This window comes from Aythya ferina (genome assembly GCF_964211825.1).
Source record: "Aythya ferina genome assembly, chromosome: 7".
NCBI classification, from domain to species: Eukaryota; Metazoa; Chordata; class Aves; order Anseriformes; family Anatidae; genus Aythya; species Aythya ferina.
In genome coordinates, this window is record NC_140302.1 from 9,119,351 (window position 1) to 9,131,591 (window position 12,241).

Genomic DNA, 12,241 nt, shown 5'->3' on the forward strand with positions numbered 1-12,241 from the left:
TGGGATTTGGGCCCTGTCTCGAACCACTGGGGCTTTGTCCTGGGTTTTGGAGCCTGCCTCTAGAGTTCAGGGCCTGTGATTAGGCTTTTGGGGTCTGTGTCTGGGGGCCGGTATCTGGGGACAAGAGGGGAGCTGCTTGTAGACCCTTGGGGCCAGCATTGAGGGGGTTGGGAGCTGACTGTACACCTTTGGGGCCTGCTTCTGGGTGCAGGGGGGGTTGAGACCTGCATCTGGGGAAGGGGTGGGAGCTCTTTGTATTCCTTTGGAGCCTGTGTCGGGGGGGGGGAGGGGGGATTGGATGGGGGGGGTTGGGGGTGGCTGGGAGGGGATGGTTGGTTGGGAGCTGCTTGTACACTGTTGGAGCCTGGGTTGAGGGAGGAGGTTTGGAGCTGCTTCTACACCTTTGGGGCTGGCATCGGGGGTAGGGGGTTGGGTGCTGGTTGTAGGGGCCTGTGTTTGGGGGCGGGGCTTGGGGCCTGCGTCTGGGGGGGGGTGGGAGCTGCTTGTACACCTTTGGGGCCTGCATCTGTGGGGGGTCAGGGCCCGTGTCTAGGGGTCTGGGAACTGCTTGTACAATGTAGGAATCTGTTTCTGCAGGGTGGCTGGGAGCTGTTTGTACAACTTTGGGGCCAGCATCTGGGGGTGGCTGGGAGCTGCCTGTACACTGTAGGGGCCTGTGTTTGGGGGGGCTTGGGGGCCTCCCTCGGGGCGGGGGGGGAGGGTTGGGAGCTGCTTGTATAGGGTAGGGGGCCTGCCTTGCAGGGGTTGGGAGCTGCTTGTAGAATTTGGGGCCCTGTGTCTGGGGGGGGGGGTTGGGGGCTGTGTCTCAGGGGTGTTGGGAACTGGTTGTACACCTTTGGGTCCTGTCTCTGGGGGGGAGCTACTTGTACACTTTTGGGGTCTGTATTTGAGGGAGGTTGGGAGCTGCTTGTGCACTTTTGGACCTATGTTTAGGGGGGTTGGGAGCTGCTCATGCATTCTAGGTGCCTCCCTTTTGAGAGGGGTTGGGGCCTGCATCTGTGGGTGGTTGAGAGCTGCTTGTACACTATAGGGGCCTGGGTCTTGAAGGGGGGTCTGGGCTGTTTATACACCTTTGTGGCCTGTGTTTGGGGGGGGGGGGTGCCTGTGCCTGGGGGACTTGGGAGGTGCTTGTTCACTCTAGGAGCCTCCATTTGGGGGTCTTTGGGGCCTCCCTTTGAGGGGGAGGGAGTTGGGAGTTGGTTGTACACCTCCGCATCCCATGTCTTGGGGGAGGTGGGGGGGGCTGGGACCGTTCTCTGAAGAGGCGGGTTGTGAGCTGCTTGTACACCTGTGTCGGGGGGGAGGGTGGGGGGGCGAGGGGGGGCGGGGGGGCGGGCCCGGGTCTTGGGCCAGTGTCTGTGTGGAGTCCAGTTCTTGGGAGGGGGTGGTGGGGTAGGAGCTGCTTGTGGGCAGTTGGGGTCTGCATCTGGGTGTGGTTGGTGCCTGCTTCTGTTGGCAGTTTGGGGCCTGCTTGTAGACTTCTGCAGCCTGGGTTTGGAGGCTTTTCTGTAACGTTTGGGGTCTGCATTTTTGCTTTGGGATGCATCTTGAGCTTTTGAGGCCTAGCTGTAGCATTTGGGGCCTGCATCTGGGGCTTTTCTGTAGCGTTTTGGTTGCGTATTTGTGATTTGGGGCCTGTATCCAGGGTTTTGCCTTTTTTGTAGTTTCCATCTTTGTGTGTGTGTGTTTCGTTGTTGGTTGTCTGGGGTTAGGGGCAGTTTGGGGTCTGGATTAAGGTCAGTGTCATTAGCGTTAGGGGGTTGATAATAAGGGTTAGGGTTGTGGTTAGAGTTGTTAGGTTTAAGGGGAATAAGGCTTTCAGGGTAAGGGGATCAAGGTTGTGGGAATAAAAATGTTGTTTTTGCGCAGTTACATCCTGTAGAGGGAAGGAAGGTGGTATTGCGATACGCTTGCAGCGATAAGACAGCTTAACAGTGTGAAATGAGTTCATCTGATTCGTGTCAATATGGAACAATGCTGGGGCCGCATGATATGATGAAATGTGACCTTCTGTCTTACGTACCCTTGTATAACCACACGTCTGAGAAAACCACAGTGGTTAATATATATAGTTCTTGTATCTTGCAAAGGAATGGTCCAGCAATTCGGGTCAATAGGGGATAAGAGAACAAAGGGGTTTCAGAATAACTGCTAACTATTACAACTGTTGCATGGGACACTATGCAAGTGTCTGCCATCCAGCCAAGATGGACAAAGGAGAAGGACAAGAGAAAAGCCTGGGAGGAAGACTACGAGCCTTCAGTACGAGCGGCCCCCAGAGGGACCACCGGAGACTGATAACGCATGCACCAGTGGAGGGTTTGGATTCTGGGAACTAATTAGAATAACCCTGCCTTTTGTAGAAGTAGTAATGAATATGTATTAGCCTAGCAGCATAAAAACCAGCCGCCGATGTAACTTGTGTGCGTCTTGGTGGAGCAGAGACTCCTGGTGCACCCAGCGCTGCTTGCTTACCTCTATTCATTTAATAAATTGTAAATTTCAATTGCAATCCGATTTGGGACCCAGTCATTTATTACAACTGGGGGCTCGTCCGGGAGGGCTTTGGTTCCTGATTTCTGGTTTGATCGCGGAGAGGCACCCCCACCATTTGGTGGCTGCTGTTTGAGTCAGGTCGGAACTAATGGCATCTTGAACCTGAATAAAGGTAAGCAAAGTTTCTGATTCTTTTTTCATCTCCATTACCAGCCGCAGAACTATATTTTGCCCATAATTCTGTGTGTGAAGATCCGAACGAAGATGATGGAGTCGTAAGCATTTAAAGCGTATATCGTTCGGTTGGGTGGGGTTCGGTTGCCTGTGTGTGTAAGAGTGTGACTGAGATGGAACTTAGTTCCGAAGCGATTGTGGAGGTCTTCTAACCACGGTTCCAAACCCCCGCGAGGGACTTGGCCGGTGAAGGACCGAAGCGATTCCTATAGGATTTGTGGGTGTGTGATAGGTCCTCGACCCCCTGCAAGACACTCTTACTAAGGTAACCAAGGGCTGTGGGAATTGCCATAGTAAAATTCCTAGTGGGTCAGACAAAATCGAAGACCAGCGACCAGAAGAAAGGGAGCAAATTACCAGACATACCACCCGAAAGTCCATTAGGAATAACGATTAGAAATTGGAATGATAGGGACTCCAGAAAAGGAAAAAGTAAATTAAAAATGGTCCAGTATTGTGTGACAGAATGGCCAAAGGAGCCTTTAAGACTACATGTCTTTTAGGCTGTTTTTGGATCCTTCAAAGACTGGATTTGCCAGGCCTTAAATATCCATGTTAATTCAAAGGAACCTTTTCGCCAGGAAGAAAGTGATTATGCAGGATTATGGATCAGGAGGACTTCACGTCCTTTTCCAGCCTCAATATTTACACTAAAAGCAGGTAAGAAATTTGAAGAACAAGAAGAACATGAAAAAGAAAAAGAAGATAAACGTGAGCCGTTGGATAAGCTACCACCTCCATATCCTAACAATCCACCCCCGGCGGCTCCCCCTCCGGTGGCTGTGGTATCTCCACCAGTACCACCGTTGCCCCAGCTTCCACCACCAACAGCACCAGAATTAGACCGCCCTCCGGCTGCATGCACGAGAAGTAGGACTGCCATATCTGAGAGAGCTTCTGTATATCCCTTAAGGGAGGTAACTGGTGTATAACTGGTGCGCGTCTTGGTGGAGCAGAGACTCCCAGCGTACCCAGCACTGTTTGCTTACCTCTATTCATTCAGTGAATTGTAAACTTTGATTGTAATCCTATTTGGGACTTTTATTATTTATTATAACAGACAACCTTGTAAAACGCAGACAACCAGAATCCTTACAGCAATTAGGTGGAAATCACGGCGTAAGAAACATTACCACCTCAAAGAGTAAAAACCTCAAAAGAAATGTGACTTGTAACAGGCCAGCAGCTGTGTATTTTCTGTGAAGCACCAGCTAGATTATGAACCTTGAATAGCACAGTTAATGGGGAAACAGGGGAGGGTCCCAGTCCTCGGCAGAAAAAAAAAAGTGTATAAACTGTGTATGGAATTAGTAGGCACCCTCCTGCTTGTGGGACACCCGCCACTGTAATCTCGAATAATAATGCTACTGTACTGAGATCCTCGACTCAGCCTATGCTATTTGCTACAGATTGATTCAGGGTTTTAAGGTTTCAGGGATTGGGCACTAGGGTTTGGGTTTCAGGGTAAGGGGTTTCAGGGTTTATGTTTAGGATTTTAAGGTTTTTAGGGTAGGAGTTTTAACGGTTAGGATTTTAAGGATTTGGGGGTTAGGGTTTTCAGGGTTTCAGGGTTAGCGTGTTAGGGTATTAGAGTTTTTTGGGTTGTAGTGTTGATATGTTTTTTAGGGTTAGAGTCTTAGGGTTTTATTTTTGGTCAGTTATTTACGGTTAGGTTTTTAAGATCTTTTTTTTTTTTTTTTTTTTTTTCAGGTTAGGTTCTCCAGGGCCAGGGTTTTGAGTATCCTAATTTTGGGGGTTTGGATTTTGAGCATCTTAATTTTTGGGGTTAGGCTTTTGTGTGCCCTAATTTTTTGGGATAGGCTTTTAAGCATCCTAAGTAGTTGGGTTAGGGTTTTGAGCATCTTAATGTTTTTGGGTTTGGGTATTGAGCATCCTAAGTTTTTGGGAAAGGGTTATGAGCATCTTAATGTTTTTGGGTTAGGGCTTTGAGCGTCCTGATGTTTTTGGGTCAGGGGTTGGAGCGTCCTAAGCTTTCGGGATAGGGTTTGGAGCGTCCTAAATTTTCCGGATAGGGTTTGGAGCATCTTAATATTTCCAGGATAGGGTTTGGAGCGTCCTAAATTTTCAGGATAGGGTTTGGAGCATCTTAATGTTTTGGGTTTGCGTTTTGAGTATCCAAAGTTATTGGGTTTGGGTTTTGAGCGTCCTAATTTTTTCGGGATAGGGTTTTGAGCATCTTTATGTTTCCAGGATAGGGTTTTGAGCGTCCTAAGTTTTTGGGCTAGGGCTTTGAGCATCCTAACTGATATAGTATAAACTCATTTTAGGATAGAATAAAGCTTGTGGTTTGATATTGTATAAACTTACTTTAGGATAGAATAAAACCTGTGATTAAAAGTTAGCAAGGACAAAGTAAACAACATTTTGTTATCCGTAGACCTTCTGTTACGTTTAAGCATTTTTGTTATTTGAAAACACCCCATTATCCGTTAACACTCAGTCAGGCTGAGACTTGAGATAACTTGAGTCAACTGTCTGTTCTGTCCTGTTAACTGAGACATCCTGTTATCCGCCGACCCCCAGTTAAACCGAAAGACAACTCAGCATTTTTACAGCCTGGAAAACAACCGATTAAGAAAGTGCGTTACGAGGAAGACCTACGGCCTTCCTCCCAAAGACCACTACCCACATCCTGGAGACCCTGGCCCACAATTCTTGGAAGGCTTTGCGCAAGCGCAAGGACTGATAAGCTAATTAGCATACGAAGCGAGGGTAGGCGGGGTTAGGTAATGAATATGTATAGGTGCTAATCGAATATTCATTGTTTCCCTGTATAAATACGAGATAGTTTGTCACTTCGAACATGCACGATAGGCGGAAGGATCCCCCGTGCATCCAGCGCTGCAATAAAGAATATACCACTTAAGGAAATTCGGCTTTGATCTTTAAATCATAACGTTTTGGGTTGGGTTTGGGTTTTGAGCATCCTAAGATTTAGGGTTAGGGGTTTTAGGCATAGGTCTTCAGGGGTTTAGTGTGGTAAATAGTTTGGGTTAGGCCTGTAGGGGTTTCGAGGTTTTTTTGATGTTAGGGCTTGAGGCTTTTTTTGTAAGGGCAGTGAGGGTTGCAGTGCGTGCTTGTAAATGTAGTTCTCGAGCACTCGGCCTGTGATTGGCCATGCCGGCTGTTCGGGGAATGCTGGTAGGTGTAGTTTTCCGGCACTGGGAGGCCATGTTGGGTGCCCAGAGCATGCCGGGAGATGTAGTTCTCGGGACTCCAGACTTCCGGGAGGCCATGTTGAATGCCCAGAGCATACCGGGAGATGTAGTTCTCGGGAACTAGGGTTAGGGGCTAGGGCTGGGGCTAGAGTTAGGGTTTCGGGTGAGGGTTGGGGTTGGGGGTTATTGTTAGGGTTAGAGGGTTAGGGTTAGGCTTAGAGGGTTAGGGTTAGGGATAGGTTTAGAGGGTTAGGGGTTAGGGATTAGGGGTTAGGGGTTGTGGTTAGGGTTAGGGTAAGGGTTAGGGTGAGAGTATTAGGGTTAGGGTTTGGGTTCAGATTAGAGTAAGGGTAAGGGTTAGGGCAAGGGTAAGGCTAAGGGTAATGGTTAGGGTAAGGCTTAGGGTGAGGATAAGGTTTAGGTTTAGGGAAAGGGTTAGGTTTAGGGTAAGGGTTGGGGTAAGGAGTAGGGTAAGGGTAAGGGTAAGGGTAAGGGTAAGGGTAAGGGTTAGGTTTAGGGTAAGAATAAGGGTAAGCTAATGGTTAGGATAAGGGTGAGGGTTAGGGTAAAGGTTTTCATTTGTTAAAGCTGAAACACAGTATGCAATCTGGGACGTCACAGCCAGAGCTGCCTATGGCAAGGTGAGAGAGGAAAAGATGGAGCAGATGTTCTACTCCTAGTTTTTTCTTTATACGTAAATAAAAGTTTGAGCTAATTCCAGTTGGAAGAGTTCCAATTACTTGCTTGGTCATAATGTCTTTTAATATTCAAGGCTGCAGCAAGAGCATGGGGATTTTTGCTTCTAGAAACACCCTACTTCTCTTGTCTGCACTATGCACGCTGTTGAGGTAAAACGGATTAAAAAATAAAAAGAAAAATCACACACGAGCAAAAAGAAAAAAACCACCACAGCTGCTGCTGCTCTCTTCCTACTTCCTTGTGCTTTGCCCCTACCCTTTCCCAGGTGATTGGGTTTGGGTGCTAGGCGGGGCCAAATGGTATGTGAGTCCCAGGCATCCCCTCAGAGAGCTCATTCTGCTTGGGCTGCTCTTTGGGGTGTTTGTTTTTCCTTCGGTCAGTTGCAGGCTTCTACAGGTGGATCAGAGTTTATGGACTGATGCGTTTCCAAGTAGTGAGGGGTATGCTACGCATATCTTTTTGAGGTACCAGCTAGTAGGATCTGTTAGAATAAACTAATGTAGTACTTGTTGCCTTTATTGCATGCAGTTCTGTATCAGGTGAGTAACTGTTGTGAGTAACTGAAGTCAATGTTACTTTGAGTGTTTGCTGTGCAGTGCCTGTGCGGACTATTGCACGAGACACAGCTTTCTGACATCTGGCCCAGCAACTACTAAATAAGGGGAGGGGAGAAGCTGAAGAACAACCAAAGGACAAAGCCTGGGAGGAAGACTACGAGCCTTCAGTACGAGCGGCCCCCGGAGGGACCACCAGAGACTGATAACGCATGCACCAGTGGGAGCGTTCGGATTCTGGGAAGTAATTAGAATAACCCTGCCTTTTGTAGAAGTAGTAATGAATATGTATTAGCCTAGCAGCATAAAAACTAGCCTCCTGATGTAACTGGTGTGCGTCTTGGTGGAGCAGAGACTCCTGGCGCACCCAGCGCTGTTTGCTTACCTGTATTCCTTTAATAAATCGTAAACATTAATTGTAAGCCTATTTGGGACTCGGTCATTTATTACAACTGGGACCTCCCGATGGGTGGAAGCTGTCGGGATAGCTCGGGATGCTGAGGCGTGGTGCTGCAAGGAGTTTGGTGGTCAGTGGCGCCCTGAGGCAGGCCGAATTGGGAGGGGGCGAGGCGGCGGGTGGTCGGTGGCTTCTGTGGAAAAGGCCCTTGTATGGGGGGTTGCGCATTCAGAGGAACCTTGACAGGCTGCAAATAGGGGCAGGCAGGAATCTTTTGAAGTTCAGGAGAGGGAAATGCCAAGCCCTACCCCTAGGGAGAAACACCTCTGTTCACAAGCACTGGATATCTCCATACTAAATAAGCATTTCTTCATGGAAGGGGTGGTTTGATATTAGAACAGGCTGCCCGGGGAAGGGGTGAGAGACCCGATCCTTAAAAGTATTGAAGAGACATGTGGACATAGCCCGGGAGTCCGGCCTCCGGCAGGGCGGGAGCTGGCTCTTCCGAGCCCCTGTGCTCCGGTCTTGTGCGACGCGTTTGCAAGCAGCACCGGGTTCCGGGTCCGACATTGGACGGTTCGGGGACGGCGATTCCAGGGCCGTCGGATAGCGGGGGCCGGCTATCTCATGTCCCGGGGATCCGAATTCAGGGGGCGTGGGGGCCGGCCGTGCAGTGAAGCGGGGGGCTGGCGTCCGCCGGCTTCCCAGAGAGCGGGCTTTCGGTCCCGTGCGGTTCGGTGGCCGGCCGTCCCGAAACCCTGGGCACCGGTCTTGTGCTAGACTCAGCGGGCTCCGGGGCCGAACTCGGCTTCTCGGGGACGGCGGTCCTGCTGTCCAGGTGTCCCGCCTCGGGCGGCGCGGGGCCGGCTGTCCCTAGCAGCTGGGCTCCCAAGAGCTTCTGGGCTCCCAAGCATCGCCCAAGACCGGATCCCAGAGAATCGGGACGGCCGGCCACACCGCTGCGACTAGCACAAGCGTCTCCCGACAACGGAGCGCAGGGGCTTGCGAGGGTCAGATCCCGCGCCCCGGGATAGAGAAACGGGGAGCGCGGGTCGGCCGGCCGCAGCTTCGCACGGGACCGAACGCCCTGTCTCCGGGACGGCCAGACCCCGAGCCGGCAGACAGCAGCCTCCCGCTTCACGGCACAGTCGGCCCGCAACCCGCCCGAGTTCTGATCCCCGGGACACGGGACAGCGGGCCGCGCCGCCCGAGGCCGGACACCTGGACCCCGGGACCGCCGTCCCTGAGAAACCCAAAGTCGGACCCGGACCCCGTGTGTTGGGTCTGTCTAAGCTGGAGTCACCTTTTCCCTGCAGCAGCCTGCACAGTGCTGTACTCTGCACTCGTAGCTGGAACAGCACTGATCTCACTCCAGTGTTGTGTCTATTGCTGCATAGTGCTGGCACAGCATCAGGACTCCTTCCGAGCCCCCAAGAGCCTGCAGGCTGGGAGTGGGCAAGTGATGGGGAGGGGACGTTGCCGGGGCAGCTGACCTAAACCAACCAAAGGGATATTCCATAACACCTGACGTCACACTCAGCAATAAAAGGGGGACTCTCGTGGGGGAGAGGGCTGTTCCTCCTGAACAACCACTACGCGTTTGAAGCGTGGCCGAACACCGCTCGCTGATGGGAAGTAGAGAATAATTTTTTCTCTCTCTGTGCTTCCGCGCGGACTGATTGCTTCTTTTGTCTCTGTTTTTTCCTCCCCATTCCCTTTCCCTTTAATTAAACCTTTCTTATCTCAAACCTCGAGTTCTCTGTGTTGTATTTTCTCCCCCTTCCTCTTTGAGGAGAGGGGGAGTGAGAGAGCGCTTGTGGTGGAGCTCGGCTGCCCACCTGAGTAAAACCACCACAGTCCTTTTTGGCGCCCAACGTGGGGCTCGAGGGTTGGTTGAGATAACAATAGTAGTGATTGAAGTATTTACAACCAACATATTGGTAGTCATAATGCTGTGTTTTCTGGTAATACTTTTCCGTGTGGATACGTTGTATGTAGCCCACTCTCTGTTTTCTTTTTTCCTTTACATCCGATCGGAGAAAGTGTTGAAGTCTGTGCTTGTTTTTTTTTATCATGTTGTGCTGTAACATACTGGCCTTCAGTTTTGTTTGGTATTCAAGCCCGGCATTGTTATCCTCCTGGTCTCCTGGAGATTATCTTATTGAAAATATTAAGAATTACAATGCTTTCTTTTTTGCCTCAAGCAGTCAATCCGTGAATAATATCGGGTGTGGTGCCTTCTATTTTTCTCCCTGTGGGCTAATTACAGCAGCCTTTCAGTATCTTGGATACCCCTGGTGAGATATTATCCTCCTATTACTAGGTCTCGTGTTTGTCTTCTTCCCCAAGGTAAAGCAATTTATTAAGAATATTATCCAAGGACCTGTCCCCAGACAGAGTTGTGGGTGGCAAGGTGTGTGGGGGGATTTGGGCAGGTACCTATCACGGTTTTCTCCTCCAATGGTTCTAAATTTCACCCCTGAACAAGTACAAAATCCAAGAAAACTGGTAGAATGTTTGAAAGATGTATGCCCTGACCCTGGCAATACTAGAGAACTCCACCAGCTGGCTGCACGCTGCTGGGGTCTGGCTTACGCCTATCAGATGTCAATTAAGATTGCCCAGCACCCTCAAGGGAGGTTCTTGAATTTGATGATGAGACAGCACACACTGTGACCACCCCAGAGGACCGACCATCTATGGTATCAGTCGCCCCTGTAGTAAAGACGAAACAGTGGAAACGGAGATCAGGTCGTTTAGTAAGGGAAGAAGCTCCTCCTACAGATGAGGGAGAAGAGGAAAAGGCAAGCGGCTCTAAAGCAGCGTTATCACGGCAACATCACGAAGAAGAGACTGAAATCGTAGATGAATCAGAAACTACTAGGTCTCTATCCTTGAGTGAGCTGCGAGAAATACGAGAAGACTTCAGTCGCCATCCAGGTGAGCACATCCTCACTTGGCTGCTTCGATGCTGCGATAGCGGGGCCAATACCCAACAGCTAGAAGGCAACGAAGCCAAGCAGCTGGGATCCCTTTCTGGAGAAAGGCTCATTGACAGAGTAATTGGAAGAGAGGCACAAGTTATCAGCCTCTGGAGGCGAATCCTAACAGCTGTGAAAGAAAGGTATCCCCACAAAGAGGACATTGTCTACCAAGTAAACAAATGGACCACTATGGATAAGGGCCTCCAGCAGCTGCGGGAATTAGCTGTGCTGGAGATGCTTTATAGTGATTTAAACAATGCCCAGGCACCTAAAGACCCCGATGAAGTCCAATGCACAGCGTCCATGTGGCGGAAGTTTGTACGGGCTGCACCTCCAACACATGCCAGCACACTGGCAGTCATGGGTTGGGACGAGGGGATGGGGCCAACTGTGGACAACGTGTCCAATCAACTTCATCAATATGAAGAAAATCTCTCTACCCCAGTACGGGGCTGCATTTCAGCTGTGGAGAGACTGTCCCAACGGTTAGATGAACACATAGCTTCGTCCTCACCTAGACGGAAAAATCTTTTGGCCATCAAGCGCCAGCAGTCCCCGGCTCAAACAAGGGAGAATCCGGGACTCACACCGCGAGGTACCTTGCGGTTTTATTTACGTGACCACGGGGAAGATATGAGGAAGTGGGACGGTGAACCGACGTCGGCCCTAGCTGCTCGGGTACGTGAGCTACGGAAAGATACAGCAGCAACAAAGAGGGCCCCTAGGAGGATTGCTGCCCCAGTTTCTGTTGAACAGACCCCCAGAGGCAGTAGAAGGAATAGTATTACTCCTGACCCTGATGAAGAGACTTCTGCTTCACGTTTGGAAGAAATAATTGATAGATACTCCGACCAGGACTAGTGGGGCCCTGCCTCTGGCCACGTAGAGGAGAGGGACAACCGGATTTACTGGACTGTCTGGATTCGATGGCCTGGCACACCGGAACCGCAAACATAGACAGCTTTACTGGACACAGGCGCACAGTGTACCCTAATGCCATCAGGCCACCAAGAACCCATCTCTATCTCCGGAGTGATGGGGGGATCCCAAGAGCTTACCATATTGGAAGCTGAAGTGAGTCTAACTGGGAATGAGTGGCAAAAGCACCCCATCGTGACTGGCCCAGAGGCTCCGTGCATCCTCGGCATAGACTACCTCAGGAAAGGGTACTTCAAGGATCCAAAAGGGTACCGGTGGGCTTTTGGCATAGCTGCCTGGAGCACAGAGAAGATTAAGCAGCTGTCTACTCTGCCTGGTCTCTCACAAGACCCTTCTGCTGTAGGATTGCTGAGGATTGAAGAACAGCAAGTGCCAACTGTGCACCGGCGGCAATATCGCACCAAGCGAGACTCCCTGATTCCTATCCATGAGTTCGTTCACCATCTGGAGAGTCAAGGAGTGATCAGCAAGACTCATTCACCTTTTAAGAGTCCTATATGGCCAGTGCGAAAGTCCAATGGCGAGTGGAGGCTAACAGTGGACTATCGGGGCCTGAATGAAGTCACACCACCACTAAGTGCAGCAGTGCCAGACATGCTAGAACTCCAGTACGAACTAGAGTCAAAGTGGTACGCCACAATTGATATTGCTAATGCATTTTTCTCTATCCCTCTAGCAGCAGCATGCAGGCCACAATTTGCTTTCACTTGGAGGGGCATTCAGTATACTTGGAATCGA

The 12,241-nt window shown here is 50.4% G+C and overlaps 1 long non-coding RNA gene across 1 annotated transcript in view; it reads left to right on the plus strand.

Moving 5' to 3' along the window:
- The window catches only part of LOC311439514, a 131,729-nt gene that overhangs the window by 36,159 nt on the left and 83,329 nt on the right, over positions 1-12,241 (plus strand). Inside the window, exon 5 of the long non-coding RNA XR_014694773.1 lies at positions 1,891-2,340. This is a non-coding gene — a long non-coding RNA (uncharacterized lncRNA). The remainder of the gene's footprint in view (positions 1-1,890; positions 2,341-12,241) is intronic.